This window comes from Saccopteryx leptura, chromosome X (assembly GCF_036850995.1).
Source record: "Saccopteryx leptura isolate mSacLep1 chromosome X, mSacLep1_pri_phased_curated, whole genome shotgun sequence".
Classification (NCBI taxonomy): domain Eukaryota; kingdom Metazoa; phylum Chordata; class Mammalia; order Chiroptera; family Emballonuridae; genus Saccopteryx; species Saccopteryx leptura.
Window position 1 is genome coordinate 107,473,668 of NC_089516.1, and position 8,592 is coordinate 107,482,259.

The window sequence follows — 8,592 nt, forward strand, 5'->3', positions numbered from 1 at the left end:
CCTGTACATACTGCCCAAACCGTTAAGTACCTCAGAGCAGCCAAGGTCTCCTGACTACGGAGAGGTTCATTTATTTCCTTACCGGACTTTTGCTCTAAACGTGGACACATTTGCTCTAAACGTGGACACGACACCACCTCCCAAGGCTGTACTGTGTGCCTAGCCTGCAGAGCCGCTTCTGCTTCCAGAGGTGTTTGATGCTCCCAATCTCTGAACTCTGATACGCTGCTGGGCATTATGTTTAAACACAGACCTGTTCACTGTCTTTCTCCATAGGTGGCTGGATGACGTCTCTTCTGGGTGTTGAAGTTGACTCTGCCTGACTCTGCCTTAGTAGCGTATTAAAATGGATGTACCTGAAGAGGCCATCCCTCCCTTGTCCGATTACAAGTGCGGGGTCTGTTTGGAAATCCTGATAGAACCTGTAACGCTACCATGTGATCATTCGCTCTGTAAGGAATGCTTCCTATCCCGTGTAAAAAGGTCAAACTTTTGCTGTCCCTTCTGCCACTTCTGGGTTTCTTCATGGGCCCGGTACCATATGCGAAGAAAATCTCTTGTCAATACGGAATTGTGGGAGAAAATTAAAAAACACTATCCAAGTGAATGTCATCTTCGACAGTCTTGCCCACAATCAGAAGGGACGAGCGATAACTTGCAGCTAGTTCGTCATTTAAGTGATCCCGAAGAATCGAGAAGAGAGTATGAGGAGGAAATGCAAAAGATAGAGGAAGACCGAAACAAAGCCAGTGAAGAATACATACAGAAATTATTGGCAGAGGACGCACTAGAGGAAAAAAGACAGGCAGAAAAAATGGAAAGAAAGCGAAAACGACAGCTGAAAACTGATGAAGCACTGGCAAAAAAGATCAGCCTTGAAGTGAACTATTCCTGGGGGGGAAGTGACTTGGCTTCTCCCATGACTTCCAGAGAATACGATCCAGTCACAGACAGAAGTAAAAAGAAAAAGCAAAAGAAAGAAACAACTACTGGAGATATTCCGGAGTGTCTGTCACCTAAATCTGACTGTCAGCCCGTGTCAGTTTCAAAAGTTGTGCAAGAAGGCCAGACAAGCTGCACCGAGGAAACTGTCAGTAGTGGTATAAAGAGCACTGCATGGCAAGACACAGAAATGGAGGAAGACCTGCCAACCCTTCCTTCTCAAATATGCCTTGAAATCCAAGAACAAGCTGCACAGTCTTCAATAGAGTCACCTGTGCCTCAGTCATGTGGCAGTGGTCCAGGATTGTACCCTGAAATAAAAGTCAAAATGACACCAGACAAGGATGGCAAGGAGGTATGTGTCATAATTCCTGAGGAGCCTAAACCCAGAGCTTCCTGTTCCACAGAAGCCGCAATTAAGCCTCGTGGCAAAATACTGAGTAAGTGCATTATATCAGATATGACACAGATAGTTGGAGCTGATATAGAGCCTTGCCCACTGATCAGTAAAGGTATTTCCAAAAGAAAACAACAGAAAACTTTGTTTGAAACAGACAGGGATCCACGCTTTTCTGCAAAAAAAGGGAAAATGTCCCCGAAAGCTTCCTTGGAGCAAGAGGAAACAAAAGTCACCAAACCTGTAAAGCCGTTAGAGTTGGATTATGTACTTTTTCAGAGAAAAATGCAAGAAGAAAGTGATAGGGCTTTTGCATTGAAGCTTCAGGAAGAAATAGATAAAGAGATGAGGGAGGCAGCCGGACTTAAAGGCTCCCCTTATGAGTATATTTTTAGTGCTACATCCTCAGCTCCAGACAGGTCGCGAACTAAACGGAAGAATTCCAAAGGTAACAACTCCAAAACACAAACTGATAAAAAGCGTTCAAAAACTCCAAGAGGCTCAAAAAATTAAAATGGGCAGCCTTCTTTTATGATACAGCTGTAATATTCAGTTAATGTTAATGTACCTAAGATGCCAAATACTACTAGAGATTATTGTAATGTATCTAAAAGTGCTCATTCCTTACAGCCACAAGAAAGTAACTTCTCAGATGTTTAAGAGATAAACTAAGTAATCTTTGGTAAAGGGAATGTTTTGTAGTACAGCTGGTTTATGATGCTCTTTTTGTTCAAAATATGTATGTTTTATGGCCTTTTCCATCTTTTTGTCCTGTAGTATTCAAAGCAAGATCATACTATACTACACCAAGTAGAGTATTGGAATAGTATAGTGTAGTACTGTGTAGGAATCCTGGTTTAAAATCTAAGTTTTTTTGCTACTTTCCCATGTATTTGTATAGCACTTGAAACACATCTTGCATAATACTAAAGGAATCTAGTTACCATCTATAATTGTTTTAAACATTATAACGTTTTCTTTGATTTGAAGTGTGTTAGGATCAACATAAAAAATCAGTTTTCTGGAAAATTAGGATTAATTGACAGAAAGGAAATTCGACTCAATGCAAAAGGAGTTAAGCTTTGGGTTTAGGCTGAATGAGCCAGACGGATAATTTTGAAGAGGTGGAACTGAGCTGGTGATCAGAAGCTGGTCCCAGGATGGCGAGTCTGGTCTAGTTTGGCAGAACATTCTCCCTCAGCCTTTCTTTGCCAAATGACACAGAAAATATTTGGGTTTTACACCTTTCACACCATAGTATCTGGTGTCAAAATAAAAATTAGTTACTAAATTACTAAAATGTAAGGCGTTCACATTTTACTGGTGTGCTCTTCCAGGAAAAAAAAAAAAGGGAATTTATTGTAGAAGTTATATGACAATATCCTGTGTTGTGGAATTAAGGTATAAAGAATTATTTGTTTATTTCCTTATATGTATTATCATTTGTGTTTTTGTTTGTGTTTATGGACAGAAATAGCAAGTATGATGCTTGGGTTTTGCCCTGTATTATGCCTTAAATTTATATTAGAAGGCAGTGATTTCATTTTGTGAAATTTAACTTAGAAACTATTAATCGTTGTTTCATTAATATGAACAACTTTGAGCAAACAAACAATAATTTTAAGAGTATTTCTGTTGATGTTTAGTTATCCATTCTCTTAAGGTAAAAATACAATACAGTGTTCTAGAGCTAATTTTAGCTTTATTTTTTAAATCTTTTTTTTTTTTGCTTTAATTTTATTTTTGATTGATTTTAAAGAGAAACAGAGAGAAAGAAACAGGTACATCAATCTGTTCCTATATGTGCCCTGACCTGGGATTGAGCTGGCAGCCTCTGAGTTTAAGAACAACGCTCTAACCATGCAAGCTATCTGGCCAGGGTGAGGTTAGCTTAAATTGGTCCTGTTTTTATCCATTATTGAAAATTTTTTTCTTCCAAATTTTTGTAACTGAAACTCTTAATCTGTGCATACTTGATGGCATTTGCTTCAGTATTGATTTACTATAGGTAGAGTTTTGATGCTAAATTAAAATTCAGTTTCCCTTTCTCAAAAAGAAAAAAGTGCTCTCTGAGTAATGATTGGGTTGAAATAAAGTATACTCAGAAACTAGCCAAATTTGTCTAAATTCGATTATTAAATCTATCTTCTCATAAAACTTACATTTTTCTAAGAGTAGTTTGACTTCACATTATAAGGTAAATTAAATTGGAATGCCTCAAATTACAATGAAATCTGGGAATATACTGTACCAAAAAGGGGGGAAACAGTGTGATATATTTAAGATTTATATTATTTAACCATTTATTTTTTCTGTAACAAAGTCTTCCTGACTAACACTGGTTTTAAGATAAAGTTTAATTTCTCCATAAGAAGTTCTGATAGTCGTGCCGTGTATGCCTTTTTGTTAGAAACTAATGTTTTATGCCAGTAATCAATTCACTGCTACTTTTTCCTCTCATTTTCGTGGAAGGTATATGAAAGTGTTTCATTTCTCACAGAGTGATAAAAGTGCAGTGGTTAAGAATCTGAAAATTAAAATGTTAAAAATCAAAATAGACTACTGTGTATGTTTAAAAATAAAAATTGCATATAAAGCTCTGTAGCAAAAAGTGACATGAAGGAAAATTGGAAGGCATGGGGAATTGGTGAAGAAATAGATCCAGTTCATCACAAAAAGCCAATTTCCTTTATATGGAGGGTCTGCTGCCAGGGGGCTTGCCTCCACCCAGACACTCAGCAGAGGGTGTTCTGCACCTTGGAAAGTCGGGAGTCTTTGGCCTGGTTTTGCTTCTGCCCCTCATGGATGGTCAGGAGGAACTGGGCCACCGCATTTCTTCAGCCCTTGGGGCCCCGAGGCTCTGTCTTCCCCCTTTGCCCTTCAAGGTTCACTTATGAAGCTCTCTTTTACGGATTTCAGGCTTTTTACTTCTACTTAATAAGAGGAGCTGGGAGAGATAAGTTTTGTCCCAAACAAGAAAGCTGTTTTGCTTTCTTTTTAAATCTAATTTCTGGGTTATTTTCAGAAAGAGAGAGAAGGGGCTGGTAAGCATTCTTACTTCACTTTATTTCTGGAAATTGAAGTTATACATCCTTCTGTCCTTAGCACAACATGTAAAATTCTCCGTTGATTTGTCCTATTCATATTGTCTCCATAAGTTTATTTCTCCCTCCTCATAATGTAGCCCTTCTCTTCAGGCAGATCACTTTCACTAACACATCCTGCTCCCTCCTGCCACCATGTCCTTAAGAATGCCATTGCCACTATTCTCCATGTTCTTTATTTTTTTCTAAATTAATTTAGACCAATTTGGTTAAGAACAAAATTATTATCATCATCTATTGAGAAATTCCACTTCACCAACTATTCTGTGCCCAATTCTTAGCATCCCTGGGAGATCCTTTAATGAACACTCCTTCAGCACTAATCATGTAGTATTTCATATGTATTTTGCTATTCTGCGCATGCTATCCTTTATATACTCAAATCCCCGGAAAAGGAAAAAGCTTCCAGGAAAAAATGGCATTACCATTATTTGAAGTATTTTAGTGAAAGGCTCTGAGAGACTTTTGCTTTGTATTTATCAATATTTCACACATTTTTTCTGGATTTTATTTAGGCCTGGGAGTACCTAGAGACGGAAGGTAGAATAATTTAGACAATGGGCCCAATTCTACATTTTGATTCTCATTTGTGGACCTAAATTATGTGACCGAATGCAAAGAGAAAAATCTGAAAACTCCCCCACCCTGAGAATGGATGATACTGTGTGAAAAGACAGATGGTAAAGAGCAGCAAATATTTTCTAGAATGTTTCTTGCTTTGAGAACCCCTGAAGTTTAAACCTGGCCTTGACTGAAATTGCATTAAGGCATGTCTGTAAATTCCATTGGGTCTATTTACAAAACAGTTACGGGGGTGTTAGTGAATGCATAAACTATTGATTCGGATCAAATCCTGTCTCAGCGTCAACCTTAAATGAGTTCCGACATTCTGAGAGGCCAAGGACTGCTGTTTACCATTACTGATTACTTTGAAACTATGCACAGGACATTTGCTTCCACGGAAAATGGAGTAATAGGACCAGAGTTCCCCTCCCATATGAAACAATAAAAGGACAAGATACATGAAATACCAGTTTCAGAACACTAGAAATCTGGCAATGAAAGAAAGTGATCCCCAAGAGAGGGAAAACATGCAGTGTCAGTCCCGTGGTTATATCAGCTTACTGCACTGAGACAGCTTCCAGACCATAGGGAGGGGGAGCCCAGGCAGAGCCCGCTGGTATTCCCTGAGGTGAGGAGAAAGAGCAGAAGGTCCAAGTAGATTAAGGCAACCTGAGTTTATACAACAGAGTCCTGGAGAAGACAGCGCGGCACTCAGGTGTTCAGCTGAGTACTGGGGCGTGCCTCTGAGGAAATTACCGTGGCTTTGGAAACAACCTCCAGAGGATTAAAGGTAAGAATTCCCAGCATTCACATAGGCCTGGGAATAGTGACTATTTTCACCAGCTTAATATTGCAAAAAAATCTCCATATTTAAAAGCATGTGTTGGCAAAGAATTAAGGCCACGGGAACTATACTAGGAGCTGTGGTGCCCTGACTCACAATCTGCCTTGCCTCTGATTTTAGTCCTGCTGTAAAGTTCGGTGAAGACTTGCATCTCACCTCACACACATATCATTTATCTCCACTTTCTATGCCGGGGTTCTTCCAGTGTCTGGTCAGCAACAGAAGCTCACTAGTCCCAAGGGCATGTACATTTCAGAACTGTAGGGAGCAAAGAGCCTTGCTTAGCTCAAAAGTGAGGGGGCAGAGAAGAGGGGATAACACTGCCAGTGGGTATCATAAACTGACATGCATTTGCCTTTGGTCTTATTGTCACACATGCAGGGATTATGCTATGTGCTTTCAGATGTTCCTAGCAGAATTGAATCTTCTCTGTCTCTATTAGAAACAATGCACACATTATTGGCTTTCCTTCCTTCTCAGTCTTGGTCTCCTGAGTGGCTTATTCCTGCTTTCTGAAATCAGCTCCCACATAAACTACCTGCATATAGTTCCTTGTGTCATTCTTTCTGGGAAATTTAGCTAAGACATGCACAATTATGGGCTGCTGGCAAGAATGTAATTGTGCAGCCTTTTTAGAGAGTAAGCCAGCAATATGTAACTACATGTATGTGGCCTGTGGCCCACCAATTCCTTTCTTAGGTATATATTTCAAAATACTTATAATATAGTTGCATAAGTGGATGTATTCAAGGATGCTTACTGAAGCATGTTGGGAGAGTAATAGGAGGTAACCTAAATCCATCACTGGTTAAATGTGGTCGAAGTACACCATGGAGTATTATGCAACAGTTGGAAGCATGCTTTAGATGTATGTGTACCAACATGGATGAATCTTAAAAACACAATATTTGGTTAAAATAAAATAAAAAACCTAATGAGATAAAGCAGTAGCATTTGTGCAAAATACAAAAACATGCAAAAAAATACATGTTTTACAAAACACTCAAATATGCAGATGTACATTTAACATGTTGAAGTAGTTGTCAATGAGAGGGAGGGGAATGGAAGTTTGAAAAAGGAAAAATAAGCCATGTTCGGATTCTCAGTTGGTTAGAGCATCGTCCTGAAGCACAGAGGTTGCCTGTTTGATCCTTGGTCAGGGCGCATACAGGAACAGGTCAATGTTCCTGACTCTCTCACTCTTCCTCTCTCTATTAAATCAATACTATAATACTATAATTAAGACAAAAATGAATAAATAACAGGGCCTTCTCTGACTAGTAATGATGTGTTACAAATTAATGAGAGTAAAACAAATTGTTAAGGCCTAAAGAAAAACCCAAATTTTGCATGCATATGTATTGCCTCATTTTCACCCTCTAGAAATTATATGCTTTACGACTTAAATTTAGGATAATTAATTCTTCAATTATTACTTTTTCATGTATAAATAAAATATTCCTTGAGTCTCTATGCAGCAGTCCTCTTTGAGGTACTTGTGATAAATCAGTAAACAAAAGAAACCCTTTGTCCTCATCAAGCTTACTTTCTAGTTTAGAGAGCACTAACAATAAATAAATAATTTTTGTTATGTTAGATTATTTTTGTGGTACATTAGACTGCTATGAGGAAAGATAGAGCAGGACAATGAGTACGGGTGTGTCAAGTGGAGAAAGGTTTACCATTTTAAACAACATGGAAAGAATAGGCCTCGTAAAAACCTTAGTGTACTTTACTTCCTTTCCCATAATCTCTTCTAATTTAGTGGATATTATTTGGGTTATATATTTTTTTACAATATGAATCTTTTGGTTTAAGAGTACTTTAACATATTCTTAGATTGAAAAACAATTTTTAGGTGAGAAGAGGGGAAATGGAGAGACAGACTCCCACAGGGGCCCCAACCAGATTCCCACCGGCAACCCCCATCTGGGGCCGATGCGCGAATCAGCCAAGCATTCCTCAGAGCCCAGAGCTGATGCTTGGACCAACTGAGCTATCCTCAGCATCTGAGGCCAATGTTTGGACCTACCAGGTTATCCTCAGAGCCCAGGGCTGATGCTTGAATCAATCGTGCTACTGGCAAGAAGGGGGAGAGAGAGAGAAAAGATGATCGCTTTTCTTGTGCACTCTGACCGTGAATCAACCAGGACATCCATAGTCCAGGCTGATGCTCAGTCCACTGAGCAAGCTGACCAGGGCCCAGGTTGAAATTTTTAAAGGTTAATTCTATAATTCAATGTTTCTGGTAAGATTGTACTCTGTGTCATGTATCACTTAATTATGTTCATTCTGGAACATTTCTGTTCCCTTTTCCATATGAATCTGTTGCCTTATTTCTTCAAAATTTAACATTTTTTGGCCCTGGCTGGTTGGCTCAGCGGTAGAGCGTCGGCCTGGCTTGCGGGGGACCCGGGTTCGATTCCCGGCCAGGGCACATAGGGGAAGCACCCATTTGCTTCTCCACCCCTTCCCCCTCCTTCTTCTCTGTCTCTGTCTTCCCCTCCCGCAGCCGCAGCTGGGGCTCCATTGGGGTGGGGATGGCCCGGGCGCTGGGGATGGCTCCTTGGCCTCTGCCCCCGGGCGCGCATCCTGGGAGGGGGGAGGGCGGAGCGTCGCCCTTGGTGGGCGTGCCAGGTGGATCCCGGTGGGGCGCATGCGGGAGTCTGTCTGACTGTCTCTCCCCGTTTCCTGCTTCAGAAGGAAAAAAGAAAGGAAAAAAAAAAAAGAAGCAAAATTTA

The 8,592-nt window shown here is 39.9% G+C and overlaps 1 pseudogene; it reads left to right on the forward strand.

Annotated features, from left to right (window-relative positions):
- The first annotated feature begins 346 nt into the window (after nt 1-346).
- LOC136386448 (E3 ubiquitin-protein ligase RNF168 pseudogene) lies at nt 347-1,852 on the forward strand (annotated as a pseudogene).
- The last annotated feature ends 6,740 nt before the right edge of the window (nt 1,853-8,592 follow it).